Source organism: Phocoena sinus, chromosome 15 (genome assembly GCF_008692025.1).
Source record: "Phocoena sinus isolate mPhoSin1 chromosome 15, mPhoSin1.pri, whole genome shotgun sequence".
In the NCBI taxonomy this organism is placed as follows: domain Eukaryota; kingdom Metazoa; phylum Chordata; class Mammalia; order Artiodactyla; family Phocoenidae; genus Phocoena; species Phocoena sinus.
Window position 1 is genome coordinate 24,965,514 of NC_045777.1, and position 20,534 is coordinate 24,986,047.

At 40.0% G+C, this 20,534-nt stretch overlaps 1 protein-coding gene across 6 annotated transcripts in view; it reads right to left on the bottom strand.

Annotated features, from left to right (window-relative positions):
• The window catches only part of ASIP (agouti signaling protein), a 118,340-nt gene extending 98,449 nt beyond the window's left edge, over positions 1 to 19,891 (bottom strand). For all 6 annotated transcript variants that reach the window (XM_032604666.1, XM_032604665.1, XM_032604664.1 and 3 more), the window contains exons 1-3: positions 19,864 to 19,891; positions 17,574 to 17,655; positions 5,472 to 5,635 (exon numbers count right to left, since the gene is read on the bottom strand). The gene's annotated coding sequence lies outside the window, so the exon portion shown is untranslated. The remainder of the gene's footprint in view (positions 1 to 5,471; positions 5,636 to 17,573; positions 17,656 to 19,863) is intronic.
• Between the last annotated feature and the right edge of the window lie 643 nt (positions 19,892 to 20,534).

Below are 20,534 nucleotides of genomic sequence, written 5' to 3' on the forward strand. Positions count from 1 at the left end.
GGAATGCCTTTCTTCAATATCACTATGTAATTTTTGGCATAAACTTAAAATATATTCAGAGAAATCAATTCAGTTCACTACCTAAAATGTTCAGGGACTTAGGGCAAGAAGATGCTAGGTAACTGAGGTTAGCTAAAATAATTTTTCAGTTTTTACCATTGGAGACTTTTTTTAAAAGCTAAGATTAATTTTCTGACATTCAGTCAGTCAAACAATTATTGGGGGCTTAGTTTATGCCATGCACTCTACTAGAAATGGTGGATATAAAGACATTGTCTCTGCCTACAAAGAGCTTACAGTCCAGAAGAAGAGATAATATAATATAATTATAAAAATAAATAATAAATGAGCCTTGTGCATGCCAGCACCTTATGGACCAGGGGATGGGGCTAGTCAGGGAAGGCTTCTCAGAAGAAGTGATATCTGAGCTGAACCTTAAATGATGAATAGGATTTAGCTATGTGGGGTTGGGGTGTTGACAACAGAAAGGGACCACATTTCAGACAGAAAGGCCAGTCAGTGATAGCAAATATGTGGAGGGAAATAAGGATGGGGGCAGGAAGGGCCCAAAGGTCAGGAGAAACAGACAGGGAGAGCCTTACATATATCAGATTAAGGAGCCTGGACCATATCCTGTGATGCTGCTGAAACATTTTAAATAGGAGAGACATATGGTCAGACTTAATTTACAAATATTGTGCTAGCAGAGGTATGGAGGGTGGATTGATGTGACATATCGGGAAACAAGAAGACCAGAGAAAATAATCAAGGTTAAAGCAGAATAATACAGGGGAAAGACAAATGAGCACCTGAATTAGTAAGTTTGGGAGAGAAGCAACAGACCTAAGGGCCTTGGATGCAAAGGGATGAGGGCAAAGCAAAAATCAAGGAAGGCTCTCTAGCGTCTAGCTCAGGTGACTATGTGGCTGATGGTATCACCAATTAAATGCTAAATTCCGAAGGAAGAGAAGGGCTGAGTGAAGAAGCGGGTGAGTTCCGTTTACTCTACCATATCTGTGGGATACACTGAAATAGAGTTATCTAGGAATCTATTAGAAATAAAAACTAAAGTTCTGGGGAGAGATTTAAGCTAGACATGCAGACTTGGGTGTTACTGGCATATAGGTTATAATTAAAACCAGGGGAACAGATGAGATCACCCAGGGAGAATGGGAATAGAGAAAAGGACAGAAATCCAAGGACTAAACTCTGGAATGGGTTAGGAAAGCTTTGGTCATATTGTCTTGTACATTTTTCTGGGACTTTGGAGTTTACCAGTTGCTTTTATATCTCTTATCTTACTCAACTCTCATCTGAGGTGTTCTGTAAACTAACTGGTAAAGGCAGGTGTAATTGTGCCGATGCCAAGACTGCAATAGATCCAATCCACTGAATGAGCAGGAGGTGGGAGCCAGCAGTCCCCCCCTTATATCCTTCACAGAGGATACTCCCAGCTGTTGACTGAGAGCCCTAGGTTAGCGTGACCCAGTATGAATTCTTAAAAGGACTTGAAATCCTTGCCTAGACTTCTGGTGAAGAGCTTGGCCGGCCTGTGGCCTGCTTTGGAAGGGCTGTGGAGGAGCAGTGGCAGAGCTGACAGGAGCCTGCCTGCCTGCCTCTGTGGGTCCTGAAGACAGCAGTCCATTAGTCCCGCCTGACCAAGGGCCGCAGGCTAGGAGGAGAGGCATCCTTTCCAGAGACAGAAATAAGGCAGCAACAGAATTTTCTTCTCCCTGAATGCCTGTGGTCAGCAGGAGGCATTAAGGCTGGCCTGGGCCTGTAAGGAGGTCTGTATCGCAGAGGCAGATGGATAGTCTAAGCAGGATGCGGAAATGCCACACGCCAGCAGAGTAGAATCTGTTCTGAGGTTTGAAACTTGCAAAGAATAGTTCTTTCTCCTCTTTTAGACTTGAGGATATGGCTTTTGATAAGCGATTTTATTTATTCTTGTGATGGTCCTGTCTCATTTTCATGTGGTGAAACCACTCCAAAGTAACTTCCCCTTGTAAAGGTCATTTACAGTAAGTGATGTGCTCCAGGTATGTCTTGCACTGAAAACAAACCATCGAGGGACTTCCGTTACCCCTCATATCTAAGAGCCTGGTACTCTAAGTTTGTATCCACTAGAGTATATTTTCTTGATTTTGCACAGATGATATGAGTGATGGATACATAAAGTCTGTACTAACTACTATTTATAAAATAAAATATGAGTCTCTCAAAGGCAGTTTGGAAAATTCAGGGCCCTCCTAAGAGATAAATGAAAACACCATCAGTAGACCTGCAACCCTGAGGAAGTCCATCTTAAAGTTACTAGGCCTGTGGACAGGGATGAAACGGACAAACCTCAAGTACTTTGCCCTAGTCCAGAGCAGGGAATTGACTTTTTCTCTGAGAAGGAACTTTAGAGGCCAAAGGAAAACAAAGATTGAAAATAAATTCCTCTCTGAAAGGGTATAAACTTGCTGTGGAAAAGATTTCAGAAGTCTTCAGGCTAATGAATCTTTCTCCCCAGCCTAGTTTCATGCTGAGGCTCTGTGCCCAAATTCTAACAAAGAACCAGCTTCTGATGGTGGCTAGAATTATTCATTTATAACTCCCCTCCCCATTTGTGGATTATCAATGACAACGTCTAAATGAACAGTTGGTTCCCCTTTGTGCCTCATTCACCAACCTGTACATTCCCAAAGACTACCAATTTTTATTTTCAACCCAGGTTAAACATACTCAAGAACCTGATGCCAAGTGCCACCCCAAATCCCAAAGTTAAATATAAATGATTTGGGGGTTGTCTATTGTTTTAGAGAATTCCTGGCAAGCTCCCTACAGAAAAATGAGAGTTGACCTCATTAAAAAATCATGTCATAATCACTGGCCCATTTTCTTTCTAGTTTTGGTGATGATATCCTTATATCAGGAAAGCAGAATTAAACTGTCAGGTTCCTGAAGCACTTCGCCTTTGTACATCTGTGGAAATTGCTGAGTGGGAAGGGTCAGTGAACTGGGGCTCCAGGATTTGGTTCAACTTTGGCAGCCTGACAGAAACCATCCCCTGCCTTCCCACTGCTTTTTATGCAGCCCTGAGCTGTTAATGACCACCAGCTGTGGGGCCACCCCTCTGATCATTTTTTTTGCCTGGCCTCCTGGATCTTCAGTTCTTTCAGGGCTACGGGGCTTCTATATTCTCCCGCTCCCTGGCTTCCTCTGCCTCAAGGATCTCCACCTCCCAGAGTGTTGCCAACTCAGCAGGAGTTTCCCTGGTGTGAGTTCTTTTGCTTTATGGCAACTGAGCTCTCACGTTTCTAATCTGGAAGCACCCTGAAATTAAGGTGCAAAAAACTGAATTTTGGAGACCAAAGGGATTTAGTGAAATTGAATTTCAGGTATTGTCTAGGTCTTCTTGGAGTTGATCATGCTGTGTGGGGGCCTCCTGTCCATGGCTTTGGAGCAGTTTGATAATTTGAAATATCACTTAGCCATGATAGGTCCCTGGTACAGCCAGGATCCAGCAGATTTCTGAACTAGGTCTCCATCCAGTGCCATTCTCAAAGTTGAATCAACTCCACTTACAAGCGATGTGACCTTGGGCAAGTTATTTAACCTCTTTGGGCCTCAGTTTCCTCAGATGTAAAATGGGAGCAATGATACTCCAGAGTGTTAATATAAACTTTAAATGAGATTTTTGTGTAACACATGGTAGACACTCAATGAATTTCAGTCCCTTAACCCTACCCTTTACATTTTAAAGGGAATCTATTCACCTGCCTCACCTCTTGCTTAGTAGGCGGAGTGAGGCTTGGGTTGGTACCTCTAGGGTACCTCTAGGAAAGATGTTGGGTAATAGGAAGTCACAGGGATTGGTCTCTCTTTCTCAGATCCTAGGTTACACTGGTAAGACCAATAGATCCTGTCTGAATTCAGCTCCACTTCAGAGAATGCTTGCAAGTTCATTTCTGGGAAAAGCCTGTTAGTAAGCAAGACCAGGACTCCTCATTAACATACTGCAGCCCAGAACCTTGGAGATGACAGTAATTTAATCTTACACTATGGGGTACAATGTGCTAGACCATATATCTGGATTTTGTATATGGCTCTCAAGAGCAGAAGTACTTGTCACAGAACATGACATTACCAGGTCCATAGTCTAGATTTGCACAACTCCCAACTCTTTGCAGCAGGAATCCTCTTATTCATGTTTATTTCCCTTAAGTACCAACCATATTGCATATTGAAAGTGCTCATTAAATTGGATTAAATTAACTCAGCATCCCGGAGTAAGACACTGAAGAAAAAGAAAGTAACTTAACACTGCTAGAGCACAAGATCTAGACTGACTAAAAGAACCAGCAAGAAACCAAAGCTGAGCAGAATCTTTTCTATGTACCAGACTTTGCTCTATGTACCACATAACTTTTATCTGTGGACTTTCGCCATCTGTTAGGAAACAGTCATTTCACTCAAGAAGACTATCTTAGAAATATGTTGTTAGTAGTGTAACTGGCTAGAACAGTGGCTGGAATAGATAGTCTTGTTCTTGAAGCCATGCCTAGTTACCAGCAAGAGATAACCACCCCCCCCCAACCACCATCCCCACCCCCGACCACCACCAACCCCACCCCCACCCCCCACCCCCGGGATGTGTTAGGAAGACAGCAGTGTGTTACCAGTCATTCTGTGCTATCTGGGAAGAGTGCTATTGCTTAGAATTTAACTTTCTCAGTCAATTATTACCTCCTCTTTGTTTTGTCCTCGATGTTTATAGAGTATTTGCTACTGTTAATTCATTAATTAAAATCCCCCTTTCCCTTAAGGCATAGTTTTGTTACTTTCCAGCTCATCATTAGTATGTTTGTTTGTTTTGTTTTGGTTTTGACTGAGAGCTGAAATGGAAGTGTTCTGAACTGGAGGAGAGAGGAGTAGAGAAAGTGATTTAATCTTAGAATGGATTGGGGTGTTAATAGACTGCTGATGAGGTTGTCTCCGCCACTAAATTTTAACTCCTGAGGGCAGAGACTGTGTCTTATTTGTTTGTGTATCCCCCTGCCTAGTGGAGTTCCATGGTGGCTGTTTAATAAATACTTACTGATTAATAAATGAGTCAAATATAACCAGCGTTGCATAAAGTTATAGGTGTAAAATTGGTAGTGTAGGTAATATGCACCAGAGAATCTCTGAAGAAGAAGAAATCACCTTGGGCCAGGATGGTCAAGGAAACTTCTGCAGAAGGAATACGAAAGTTCCACGGAAGAATTTAACTCTCTGGACAGAGATGGGATAGAATGTGGAAAGGGTATGGGCTTCCAAATCACTTATACTCTGTGAACCTCAATTTCTCCTCTATCTAAACATTTACATTTTAAAAATGGGAATAGTAAACATTTCGTAAGTAAAGAGTAAATGAGATAGCTATATAAAGTAATTAGTACAGAGTGTGATGCACACAAAAGAATTTTCTTCCCTTTGTAAGTTACCTTTCTTTTACTAGCCTGTATAGTCATCCCATTGGATTTGAAAGCTGTCCTGACAGTATTCTGGAGTCCATGGTGTCATTTCCTTCACCAACCAAAGAGCTTTCTAGACATCAGTGGAGATATTCCCCTGGTGGAAGATACTTCAGAGAGGATTTGTTCCTTCTCTAAGAAAAAATGAGATAAATAAGCATGTTAAATACTTTCTATTTTCAAACCTTGAGCACATACGACCATGTTGGACATGGGACACCTTTACTAGGCAATGCATCTCCAAATTTATTTCCATTTCCACCTTGAAGAACTTTATCATGGGAAGAGCTCTTGGAGACAATTTAGTACATCTCTTTTATTTTACATATTAAAAACCCCTCAGCCCAGAGCAATTAAGTGATTTACTCAGCTAGTTAGTGGAAGAATTGTGAACTATACTTGGGGGCTTTTGATTTCTTACCCAGTGCTCTTTACAACATATCAGGCTATTTCACATTTTCATCAATGCTGGCAACTCGGTGTTTTTGGGGCGAGGGGTTTCAGAGACGTCCTATATGTGAGCTCTGGCTTGTCTATCAAATGACTAGGAGGATCAAGTGATTAATACAAATATAAGCTATTCCTGATAAATTCATGATTCCTGACTTTTGCAATATTGGTTATTCTAGATGACTTCTTGGTCCTGCAAGATGACATTTTGTTATTTCCCAAGATATTCACTTTTTCCAAGTTTGAACACATTGTTAACATCTTCTAATTTTATATTCCAAATTTCGATTAAATTTTATCTGGAGACTCTGGGAGGGCTCACTCCAAGGAGTACTTCCCAGAACTTCTGCTGTCAGTGTCCTTGTCCCCACCGTGAGCCACAGCCACCCCCCCCCTCTGCAGGAGACCCCCCCAACACCAGCAGGAGGAGTCATTAATGAATTAATGTACCAAGTGAATCTCAGATATGTGGAGTGAAAAATATCTGTACTGACACCCTCCGGCGACCTACACACAGAGGCGGGGCCAAATCCAAAGCTGAGCCCCTCGGAGCTGTGAGAACAAAGAAGAGAAAGGGAAATCTCTCCCAGCAGCCTCAGAAGCAGTGGATTAAAGCTCCACAATCAACTTGATGTACCCTGCATCTGTAGAATACATGAATAGACAACGAATCATCCCAAATTGAGGAGGTGGACTTTGAGAGCAAGATTTATTATTTTTTCCCCTTTTCCTCTTTTTGTGAGTGTGTATTGTGTATGCTTTTGTGTGAGATTTTGTCTGTATAGCTTTGCTTCCACCATTTGTCCTAGGGTTCTATCTGTCCGTCTTCTTTTCTTTTTTTTTGGATTTTTTCTTTTCAAAAAAAATTTTTTTTCTTAATAATTATTTTTTATTTTAATAACTTTATTTTTTTCTTTCTTTCTTTCTTTCTTTCTCTCTTTCTTTCTTTCTTTCTTTCTTCCTTCCTTTCTTTCTTTCTTCTTTTTCTCCGTTTTATTCTGAGCCATGTGGATGAAAGGCTCTTGGTGCTGCAGCCAGGAGTCAGTGCTGTGCCTCTGAGGTGGGAGAGCCAACTTCAGGACACTGGTCCACAAGAGACCTCCCAGCTCCACATAATATCAAATGGCGAAAATCTCCCAGAGATCTCCATATCAACACCAGCACCCAGCTTCACTCAACGACAAGCAAGCTACAGTGCTGGACACCCTATGCCAAACAACTAGCAAGACAGGAACACAGCCCCACCCATTAGCAGAGATGCTGCCTAAAATCATAATAAGTCCACAGACACCCCAAAACACACCACCAGACGTGGACCTGCCCACCAGAAAGACAAGATCCAGCCTCATCCACCAGAACACAGGCACTAGTCCCCTCCACCAGGAAGCCTACACAACCCACTGAACCAACCTTAGCCACTGGGGACAGACACCAAAAACAACGGGAACTACGACCCTGCAGCCTGCAAAAAGGAGAGCCCAAACACAGTAAGATAAGTAAAATGAGAAGACAGAAAAACACACAGCAGATGAAGGAGCAAGATAAAAACCCATCAGACCTAACAAATGAAGAGGAAATAGGCAGTCTACCTGAGAAAGAAATCAGAATAATGATAGTAAAGAGGATACAAAATCTTGGAAATAGAATAGACAAAATGCAAGAAACACTTAACAAGGACCTAGAAGAACTAAAGATGAAACAAGCAATGATGAACAACACAATAAATGAAATTAAAAATACTGTAGATGGGATCAATAGCAGAATAACTGAGGCAGAAGAACGGATAAGTGACCTGGAAGACAAAATAGTGGAAATAACTACTGCAGAGCAGAATAAAGAAAAAAGAATAAAAAGAACTGAGGACAGTCTCAGAGACCTCTGGGACAACATTAAATGCACCAACATTCGAATTATAGGGGTTCCAGAAGAAGAAGAGAAAAGAAAGGGACTGAGAAAATATTTGAAGAGATTATAGTTGAAAACTTCCCTAATATGGGAAAGGAAATAGTTAATCAAGTCCAGGAAGCACAGAGAGTCCCATACAGGATAAATCCAAGGAGAAATATGCCAAGACACATATTAATCAAACTGTCAAAAATTAAATACAAAGAAAACATATTAAAAGCAGCAAGGGAAAAACAACAAATAACACACAAGGGAATCCTCATAAGGTTAACAGCTGATCTTTCAGCAGAAACTCTTCAACCCAGAAGGGACTGGAAGGACATATTTAAAGTGATGAAGGAGAAAAACCTGCAACCAAGATTACTCTACCCAGCAAGGATCTCATTCAGATTTGATGGAGAAATTAAAACCTTTACAGACAAGCAAAAGCTGAGAGAGTTCAGCACCACCAAACCAGCTTTACAACAACTGGTAAAGGAACTTCTCTAGGCAAGAAACACAAGAGAAGGAAAAGACCTACAATAGCAAACCCAAAACAATTTAAAAAATGGGAAAAGGAACATACATATCGATAACTACCTTAAATGTAAATGGACTAAATGCTCCCACCAAGAGACACAGATTGGCTGAATGGATACAAAAACAAGACCCATATATATGCTCTCTACAAGAGACCCACTTCAGATCTAGAGACACATACAGACTGAAAGTAAGGGGATGGAAAAAGATATTCCATGCAAATGGAAACCAAAAGAAAGCTGGAGTAGCAATTCTCATATCAGACAAAATAGACTTTAAAATAAAGACTATTAGAAGAGACAAAGAAGGACACTATATAATGACCAAGGGATCGATCCAAGAAGAAGATATAACAATTGTAAATATTTAGGCACCCAACATAGGAGCACCTCAATACATAAGGCAAATACTAACAGCCATAAAAGGGGAAATCGACAGTAACACATTCATAGTAGGGGACATTAACACCCCACTTTCACCAATGGACAGATCATCCAAAATGAAAATAAATAAGGAAACACAAGCTTTAAATGATACATTAAACAAGATGGACTTCATTGATATTTATAGGACATTCCACCCAAAAACAACAGAATACACATTTTTCCCAAGTGCTAAAGGAACATTCTCCAGGATAGATCATATTGTGGGTCACAAATCAAGCCTTGGTAAATTTAAGAAAATTGAAATTGTATCAAGTATCTTTTCCGACCACAATGCTATGAGACTAGATATCAATTACAGGAAAAGATCTGTAAAAAATACAAACACATGGAGGCTAAACAACACAATACTTAACAACGAAGTGATCACTGAAGAAATCAAAGAGGAAATCAAAAACTACCTAGAAACAAATGACAATGGAGACACGATGACCCAAAACCTATGGGATTCAGCAAAAGCAGTTCTAAGAGGGAAGTTCATAGCAATACAATCCTACCTTAAGAAACAGGAAACATCTCGAATAAACAATGTAAACTTGCACCTAAAGCGATTAGAGAAAGAACAAAGAAACCCCAAAGTTAGCAGAAGGAAAGAAATCATAAAAATCAGATCAGAAATAAATGAAAAAGAAATGAAGGAAACGAAAGCAAAGATCAATAAAACTAAAAGGTGGTTCTTTGAGAAGATAAACAAAATTGATAAACCATTAGCCAGACTCATCAAGAAAAAAAGGGAGAAGACTCAAATCAATAGAATTAGAAATGAAAAAGAAGTAACAACTGACACTGCAGAAATACAAAAGATCATGAGAGATTACTACAAGCAACTCTATGCCAATAAAATGGACAACCTGGAAGATGGACAAATTCTTAGAAATGCACAACATGCCAAGACTGAATCAGGAAGAAATAGAAAATATGAACAGACCAATCACAAGCACTGAAATTGAAACTGTGATTAAAAATCTTCCAACAAACAAAAGCCCAGGACCAGATGGCTTCACAGGTGAATTCTATCAAACATTTAGAGAAGAGCTAACACCTATCCTTCTCAAACTCTTCCAAAATATAGCAGAGGGAGGAACACTCCCAAACTCATTCTACGGGGCCACCATCACCTTGATACCAAAACCAGACAAGTATGTCACAAAGAAAGAAAACTACAGGCCAATATCACTGATGAACATAGAGGCAAAAATCCTCAACAAAATACTAACAAACAGAATCCAACAGCACATTAAAAGGATCATACACCATGAACAAGTGGGGTTTATTCCAGGAATGCAACGATTCTTCAATATATGCAAATCAATCAACGTGATACACCATATTAACAAATTGAAGGAGAAAAACAATATGATCATCTCAATAGATGCAGAGAAAGCTTTCAACAAAATTCAATGCCCATTTATGATAAAAACCCTCCAGAAAGTAGGCATAGAGGGAAATTTCCTCAACATAATAAAGACCATATATGACAAACCCACAGCCAACATCGTCCTCAATGGTGAAAAACTGAAAGCATTTTCACTAAGATCAGGAACAAGACAAGGTTGCCCACTCTCACCACTATTATTCAACATAGTTTTGGAAGTTTTAGCCACAGCAATCAGAGAAGAAAAGGAAACAAAAGGAATCCAAATAAGAAAAGAAGAAGTAAAGCTGTCACTGTTTGCAGATGACATGATACTATACATAGAGAATCCTAAAGATGCTACCAGAAAACTACTAGAGCTAATCAATGAATTCGGTAAAGTAGCAGGATACAAAATTAATGCACAGAAATCTCTGGCATTCCTATACACTAATGATGAAAAATCTGAAAGTGAAATCAAGAAAACACTCCCATTTACCACTGCAACAAAAAGAATAAAATATCTAGGAATAAACCTACCTAAGGAGACAAAAGACCTCTATGCAGAAAATTATAAGACACTGATGAAAGGAATTAAAGATGATACAAATAGATGGACAGATATACCATGTTCTTGGATTGGAAGAATCAACATTGTGAAAATGACTCTACTACCCAAAGCAATCTACAGATTCAATGCAATCCCTATCAAACTACCACTGGCATTTTTCACAGAACTAGAACAAAAAATTTCACAATTTGTATGGAAACACAAAAGACCCCGAATAGCCAAAGCAATCTTGAGAATGAAAAACGGAGCTGGAGGAATCAGGCTCCCTGACTTCAGACTATACTACAAAGCTACAGTAATCAAGACAGTATGGTACTGGCACAAAAACAGAAATATAGATCAATGGAACAGGATAGAAAGCCCAGAGATAAACCCACGCACATATGGTCACCTTATCTTTGATAAAGGAGGCAGGAATGTACAGTGGAGAAAGAACAGCCTCTTCAATAAGTGGTGCTGGGAAAACTGGACAGCTACATGTAAAAGTATGAGATTAGATCACTCCTTAACACCATACACAAAAATAAGCTCAAAGTCGATTAAAGACCTAAATGTAAGGCCAGAAACAATCAAACTCTTAGAGGAAAACATAGGGATAACACTCTATGACATAAATCACAGCAAGATCCTTTTTGACCCACCTCCTAGAGAAATGGAAATAAAAACAACAATAAACAAATGGGACCTAATGAAACTTCAAAGCTTTTGCACAGCAAAGGAAACCATAAACAAGACCAAAAGACAACTCTCAGAATGGGAGAAAATATTTGCAAATGAAGCAACTGACAAAGGATTGATCTCCAAAATTTATAAGCGGCTCATGCAGCTCAATAACAAAAAAAACAAACAACCCAATCCAAAAATGGGCAGAAGACCTAAACAGACATTTCTCCAAAGAAGATATACAGACTGCCAACAAACACATGATAGAATGCTCAACATCATTAACCATTAGAGAAATGCAAGTGAAAACTACAATGAGATATCATCTCACACCAGTCAGAATGGCCATCATCAAAAAATCTAGAAACAAACAAACAAAAAAAAATCTAGAAACAATAAATGCTGGAGAGGGTGTGGAGAAAAGGGAACCCTCTTGCACTGTTGGTGGGAATGTAAATTGATACAGCCACTATGGAGAACAGTATGGAGGTTCCTTAAAAAACTACAAATAGAACTACCATATGACCCAGCAATCGCACTACTGGGCATATACCCTGAGAAAACCATAATTCAAAAAAAGTCATGTACCAAAATGTTCATTGCAGCTCTATTTACAATAGCCCAGAGATGGAAACAACCTAAGTGTCCATCATCGGATGAATGGATAAAGATGATGTGGCACATATATACAATGGAATATTACTCAGCCATAAAAAGAAATGAAGTTGAGCTATTTGTAATGAGGTGGATAGACCTAGAGTTTGTTATACAGAGTGAAGTAAGTCAGAAAGAGAAAGACAAATACTGTATGCTAACACATATATATGGAATTTAAGGAAAAAAAATGTCATGAAGAACCTAGGGGTAAGACAGGAGTAAAGACACAGACCTACTAGAGAATGGACTTGAGGATATGGGGAGGGGGAAGGGTAAGCTGTGACAAAGCGAGAGAGTGGCATGGACATATATACACTCCCAAACGTAAAATAGATAGCTAGTGGGAAGCAGCCACAGGTGTGTAGCAGAGGGATATCAGCTCGGTGCTTTGTGACCACCTAGAGGGGTGGGATAGGGAGGGTGGGAGGGAGGGAGATGCAAGAGATATGGGAAAATATGTATATGTATAACTGATTCACTTTGTTATAAAGCAGAAACTAACACACCATTGTAAAGCAATTATACTCCAATAAAGATGTAAAAAAAAAAAAAGAAAAAAAATTTATCTGAATTTAATTTATCAGTGTATTATAAAATTAATTAAACTTTAACAGTTTAGGGCTTCCCTGGTGGAGCAGTGGTTGAGAGTCCGCCTGCTGATGCAAGGGACACGGGTTTGTGCCCCGTCCCGCGAAGATCCCACATGCCGCAGAGCGGCTAGGCCCGTGAGCCATGGCTGCTGAGCCTGCGCGGCGGGAGCCTGTGCTCCGCAACCGGAGAGGCCACAACAGTGAGAGGCCCGCACACCGCAAAAAACCCCCAAAAAAACCACCAACAAGGGCTTCTCTGGTGGCGCAGTGGTTGGGAGTCTGCCTGCCGATGCAGGGGACGTGGGTTCGTGCCCCGGTCCGGGAGGATCCCGCATGCCGTGGAGCGGCTGGGCCCGTGGGCCGTGGCCGCTGAGCCTGCGCGGCGGGAGAGGCCACAACGGTGAGAGGCCCGCGTACCGCAAAAAAAAAAAAAAAAAACCACCACCAACAAAAAACTTTAACAGTTTTAAACCATGTTTTTTTCCCTTAATAATTTTTCCCAGTGGATGTACCAGATTATTCCAAGAAATTCTTGAATACTTCTTTAGGCAAATTGGATGGAAACACATGTTCCTCAATTTTGTTTTCTGTATTTACTGAAGAGTTATCTTCTCATTTTTTCTACCCTTAGAGGACAATTTACTCATTCATTCAACAAATATTTATTAAGTACCTGCTATGTGCCAGACTCCTTGCTAGGCAATGGGAATACAGTACTGAACAATGAAAACAATGGAAGTGGAGGGAGATGAAGAACAAAGAATGAATAACTGAAAAATGGAAAACAAAATCATAGCAAAAAATGAGAGTGCTAAAAAGAAAATGATTAGGATAATACCAAAGAGTAACTGGAAGGGCCTTACATTAGACAGGGTGGTCAGGAAAGGGCTCTCTAAGGGGGTGATGTTGAGATAAGACTTGAAGAATGAGAATGAACCAGTTATGCAAAGAGCTGGGAAAAGAGTGTTCTAAACAGAGGAAACTGCAAGTACTAAGATCTTGAGGCAGGAAGGGCTTGACATGTTTGAAGAGCAGGAGGGAGACCAACCTGGCTAGAGCATAGTGAACAAGCAGAAGAGAATGGGAGATGAGGCTGCAAAGACAGGTAGAGACTAGGGCCTTGTCAGCCACAGTAAAGAGTTTGGATCTTAGCAACAGGAAGCAAAAAGTTTTAAACAGGGTAGTGACATAATCTATTTTTTTCCTTTTTAAAAAAGTGGAGATATGATTAACATACAATGAAATATACAATAATCATACAATACACAATATACACATGCAATCTGCATGTGTAAAGTGTGGTTTTGAAAACTGCATATGCCAGTATAACTCACACCTTATCAGATACAGAACATTTCTATCAGCCTAGAATGATTCCTCAAGCACCTCCCCAATCATTCCCCACCCTCCTTCATAATAACTGTTAGATTTCTTTCACATAGATTAGCTTCACCTATTCTAGAACTTTATATAATTGGAATCATACAATATGTACTCTTCTGTGTCTGGCTTCTGTCATTTAGCATAATGTTTTTGAGGTTCATCCACAGTTTGTATCAGAAACTTCTTCCTTTTTAATTCTGAGTAGAATTCCATTTAATGGATATACCACAGTTTGTTTCTCCATTCACCTGTTGATGAACATTTGACTTGTCCACTATAAATAAAGCTGCTATGAATATCCTTGTACAAGTCTTTTTATATACATATGGCTTCATTTCTCTTGGGTAAATAACTAGAAGTAGAATTGCAGGTGTGTAGGGTTAGGTGTGTGTTTAATTTAATGAGAAACTGACAGACATTACCAAAGTGGTTAAATCATTTTTACACTCCCATCAGCAATGTGTGAGAGTTCTGCTTGCTGCACATTCATCCTCACCAACATTTGGCAGTGACAGTTTTTCTTTTGTTGTTGTTGTTATTCTAGTGGGTGTAAAATGGTATCGCATTGTGGTTTAATCTGTGTGTGTGTGTGTGTGTGTGTTTAACATCTTTATTGGGGTATAATTGCTTTACAATGGTGTGTTAGTTTCTGCTTTATAACAAAGTGAATCAGTTATACATATACATATGTTCCCATATCTCTTGCAGCTCCCTCCCTCCCACCCTCCCTATCCCACCCCTCCAGGCAGTCACAAAGCACCGAGGTGATCTCCCTGTGCTATGCGGCTGCTTCCCACTAGCTATCTACCTTATGTTTGGTAGTGTATTTATGTCCATGCCTCTCTCTTGCTTTGTCACAGCTCACCCTTCCCCATCCCCATATCCTCAAGTCCATTCTCTAGTAGGTCTGTGCCTTTATTCCTGTCTTACCCCTAGGCTCTTCATGACATTTTTTTCTTAAATTCCATATATATGTGTTAGCATACGGTATTTGTCTTTCTCTTTCTGACTTACTTCACTCTGTATGACAGACTCTAGGTCTGTCCACCTCATTACAAATAGCTCAATTTCGTTTCTTTTTATGGCTGAGTAATATTCCATTGTATATATGTGCCACATGTTCTTTATCCATTCATCCGATGATGGGCACTTAGGTTGTTTCCATCTCCAGGCTATTGTAAATAGAGCTGCAATGAACATTTTGGTACATGACTCTTTTTGAATTATGGTTTTCTCAGGGTATATGCCCAGTAGTGGGATTGCTGGGTCATATGGTAGTTCTATTTGTAGTTTTTTAAGGAACCTCCATACTGTTCTCCATAGTGGCTGTACCAATTCACATCCCCACCAACAGTGCAAGAGTGTTCCCTTTTCTCCACACCCTCCCCAGCATTTATTGTTTCTAGATTTTTTGATGATGGCCATTCTGACTGGTGTGAGATATCAATCTCACTGTAGTTTTGATTTGCATTTCTCTAATGATTAATGATGTTGAGCATTCTTTCATGTGTTTGTTGGCAGTCTGTATATCCTGTGTGTGTGTTTTTTTAATGAAATGTTTCCCATTAGAGTGGATTCTTTTTTTTTCAATTTATTTATTTTGCTTGCATCGGGTCTTGGTTGCAGAAGGTGGGCTCCTTAGTTGTGCTCGAGAGCTCTTTTGTTGTGGCATGAATGTGGGATCTAGTTCCCTGACCAGGAATTGAACCCAGGCCCCCTGCATTGGGAGCATGGAGTCTTAACCACTGTGACACCAGGGAAGTCCCTAATTTGTGTTTTCTTGATGCATAATGCTGTTAAGGATTTTTTCATATGTTAATTGTCCACCTGTACATTTTCCTTTATGAAGTGCCTGTCTCAGTTTTTATCCCTTTTTCAACTGGGCCTGTTTGTCTTTTTATTATTGAGTAGGAGTTATTTATATACAAATCCTTTGTCCTGTATGTGTATTGTGAATATTTCCTAGGCTAAGGTTTGCCTATTCATTTTCTTATCAGTGTCTTTCGAAGAACAAAATTTTAAAAATTTGAGGGAGGAATAATTTTAAATTTATGAAAAAATTGGGAAAAATAAAAATAGTTCAGAAATTGCCTATATTTCCTTTACCTATGTTTACCTGTTAACATTTTTATCCATTTGCTTTATCATTTTCACTGTGTCTCTCTACACACTCACACACACATCTTGCCACACACACACACATAAACACAGTTTTTTTCTGAACAGTCTGAGAATAAGTTGGAAGCATCATGGTCCTTTACCTCCAAATACTTCAGAGTATATTTCCTAAGAATAAGGATATCCTATGACTTAACCACCCGATGTTGATCAACTTCAGCAAATTTAGCATTGATATGAAACTTTAGTCAATTGTCCATACTCCAATTTTTTTTGATTTAATTTTGGCTGCGTTGGGTCTTTGTTGCTGCACATGGGCTTTCTCAAGTTGCCGCGAGCGGGGGCTACTCTTCACTGCAGTGCACAGGCTTCTCGTTGCAGGGGCGTCTCTTGTGGTGGAGCAGGGGCTCTAGGCACGCAGACTTCAGTAGTTACGGCATGCAGGCTCAGTAGGTTTGGCTTGGAGGCTCTAGAGCGCAGGCTCAGTAGTTGTGGCACACGGGCTTAGTTGCTCTGCAGCACGTGGGATCTTCCAGGACCAGGGATCGAACCCGTGTCCCCTGCATTGGCAGGTGGATTCTTAACCACTGTGCCACCAGGGAAGTCCCCATACTCTAATTTTGTTAATTGACCCAATAACGTCAATTATGGAATTTCCCCCACCTCTCACACAAGATCCAGTCTAAAGTCAGGCACTGCATTTTGTTGTCAAGTCTCTTTAGTCTCCTTTAATCTTGAACATTTTCACAGCCTTTCTTTGTCTTTTATGACATTGACATTTTAAAAAATAGAACATTCCAAAAAAACAGAAACAGTTTTCGTTTGTCTGATGTTTCCTTATAATTAGATTCAGGTTATGCATTTCTGATCAGAATACTACATAAAAGCTCTGTTCTCCTCAGAGTTTAATACCCATTAAGGCATACAATATCCATCTACCCCTTATTTGTGATGTTGTGATCACCTGGTCAAGTTGTTTGATTTCTCTACTGTAGAGTTACTAATTTTTCCCTGATAATCAATAAACCATCTATGGGGACACACTTTAAGATCATGCAAATATCCTGCACCTCATAAAAATTTGCTCCTAGATTTAATATTAGTTGATATTCTTGCCTGAGCTGATCTTTGTTATGATGGCTGCAAAATATGACTTCACAACCTCAGTATTGCCTTTGTATTTAGCAGTAAGCACTAGACATTCTATTGTAAGCAACAGTATGTATGTATAAATGTATGTATGTATCTATTTGCTATAAGTTGGGATTCATAGATTTCTATTTTTAATTGTGTATAATTTATTACTATCCTTAATTATTTTGGTGCTAAAATTTCAAGATATTGTCATTATGAACTCCTTCAAGCTGGCTCTTTTGCCCTCAAGACACGTGCCCATTCTTATTTTGAGTAATTCCTTACTTTATAGCATAACAAGATGTTCCAGGCTCGTCTTATACCTCCTGTGCCCCAGGTCTGGAATCAACCATTTGCCCAAGGAGTCCTGGTTATACAAAAAACAAATTTTAAGTGAACATACAGTAAAATTGACTTTTTTTGTGTGTACAGTTCATTTTAACACATGTATAGATTCACGAACAGAATACAGAACAGTTCCATAACCCCAGAAAGTTCCCTCATGCTGTTCCTTTGTAGTCCTACTCCCCACCCTGCCTTCATCACTAACTAACCCCTGGCAACCACTCTTTTTTTCTCTATCACTATAGTTTTTTGTCTTTTTGAAAATGTGATAAAAATGGAATAGTACAGTATGTAAGCTGAAACATCTGGGACAGGAGATTCCTTTCTGGCTTTTGACTATGAATGCAATGTCTTTAATAGTTATAGAAATATTGAGGTTACCTATTTCATCTTGAGTGACTTTTGTGATTTTCAAGGAATTAGTCCGTTTCATCTAAGTTGTTGAATGTATGTGCATAGTTGTTCACAGTCTTCCCTTATTATATATATTTTTAATTTTTATTTTTATTTTGGCTGTGTTGGGTCTTCATTGCTACTCACAGACTTTCTCTAGCTGTGGAAAGTTGGCGCTACTCTTCATTGCTGTGTGCGGGCTTCTCATTGTGGTGGTTTCTCTTGTTGCGGAGCATGGGCTCTAGACGCATGGGCTTCACTAGTTGTGGCTCACGGGCTCTAGAGCACAGGCTCAGTAGTTGTGGTGCATGGGCCTAGTTGCTCTGCGGTATGTGGGATCTTCCTGGACCAGGGAACGAACCTGTGTCCCCTGCATTGGCAGGCAGATTCTTAACCACTGTGCCACCAGGGAAGTCCCTCTTATTATCCTTTTTTTTTTTTTCTTTTGTGGTTCACGGGCCTCTCACTGTTGTGGCCTCTCCCGTTGCGGAGCACAGGCTCTGGATACGCAGGCTCAGCGGCCATGGCTCACGAGCCCAGCCGCTCCGCGGTATGGGGGATCTTCCGGGACCGGGACACGAACCCGTGTCCCCTGCATCGGCAGGCGGACTCTCAACCACTGCGCCACCAGGGAAGCCCCTCTCTCTCTTATTAAGAGTGTATAATCACTTTCATTACTGCTAATGGTAATTTGTATCTTTTGTCTTTGTCGGTCTTGCTAGAAGTATATCAATTTTACTCATCTTTTCAAAGAACTGCTTTCTTTTCCTTTTTTTTTTCTGTTTTCAGTTTCATTGATTCCTGCTCTTACCTTTATTATTTCCTTCCTTCTACTTGCCTTGGATTTAGTTTGTTCATCTGTGATTTCTTAAAGTGAAAGCTTAGTTCATGCATTTGAGATTTTTCTAATATAAGCATTTGATGCTAAATTTCCCTCTAAGCATTGCATTCTAAAATTTTTGATTTGTTGTATTATTTTTGTTCGGTAAAAATTTTTTATAATTTCACCTGAGACTCTGATTTTTTTGCTGTTGTTTGTTCGTTTTTATTAATTTTTATACTTTGACTTTTTGATTATTTAGAAACATGTTGTTTACTATCCAAATATTCGGAGATTTTCCTGTTATCTTTCTGGTTTTGATTTCTAGTCTAATTCCATTATGGTCTGTAAACATACTTTGCATGATTTAAACTCTTTTAAATTTGTTAAGGTTAATTTTATAGCCCAGCATATGGCCTATCTTGATTATACTTTCCATGTATACCTGATTAGTTTTTCCATGTACACTTGAAAAAAATATTTATTTTGCTGTTGTTAGATGGAGTAGTCTATAAATGTCAGTTAGATCCATTTGGTTGCGTCCTTCTATATGCTTACTAATTTTTATCTAGTAGTTCTATCAATTACTGAGAAAGGAGTGTTGATACTTCAACTATAATTGTGGAGTCCCCCATTTTTCCTTTCAATTCTATCAGTTTTGCTTCATGTATTTTGAAACTCTTCTGTTAGATATATACACATTTAGGATTATTATATATTCTTGGTGAATTTACCCTTTATCATTATGTTCTGACCCTCTTAATCCTTGGTAATTTTCATTGTCCTGAGACTTTGTAGTTCTTAGTTATTATTTCTTCAAATAATAATTTGTTTCACTCCCTCTTGCAAGAGCACTGAATCACAACTAATTGCTGAATAATCATCGACAGGAAGGCACTGGAACCAACCAAAAAAGATATCCCACATCCAAAGACAAAAGAGAAGCTGCAATGAGATGGTAGGAGGGACACAATCACAATAAAATCAAATCCCATAACCACTGGGTGGATGACTTACAAACTGGAGAACACTTATACCACAGAAGTCCACCCACTGGAGTGAAGGTTCTGAGCCCCACGTCAGGCTTCCCAACTTGGGGGTCCGGCAACGGGAGGAGGAATTCCCAGAGAATCAGACTTTGAAGGCTAGTGGGATTTGATTGCAGGACTTCAACAGGACTCGGGGAAACATGGACTCCACCCTTGGAGGGAACACACAAAGTAACATGTGCATCAGGACCCAGGGGAAGGAGCAGAGACCCCGTAGAAGACTGAACCAGACCTAACTGATAGTGTTGCAGGGTCTCCTGTAGAGGCAGGGGGTGGCTGTGGTCCACTGTGGGGACAAGGACACTGGCAGCAGAAGTTCTGGGAAGTACTCTTTGGCGTTAATCCTCCCAGAGTCCGCCATTAGCCCCACCAAAGAGCCAGATAGGCTCCTGTGCTGGGTCACCTCAGGCCAAACAACCAATAGGGAGGGAACCCAGCCCCACCCATCAGCAGACAAGTGGATTAAAGTTTACTGAGCTCTGCCCACCAGAGCAACACCCAGCTCTACCCACCACCAGTACCCCCCCCATCAGGAAGCTTGCACAAGCCTCTTAGATAGCCTCATCCACCAGAGGGCAGACAGCAGAAGCAAGAAGAACTATAATTATGCAGCCTGTTGAACAAAAACCACATTCACAG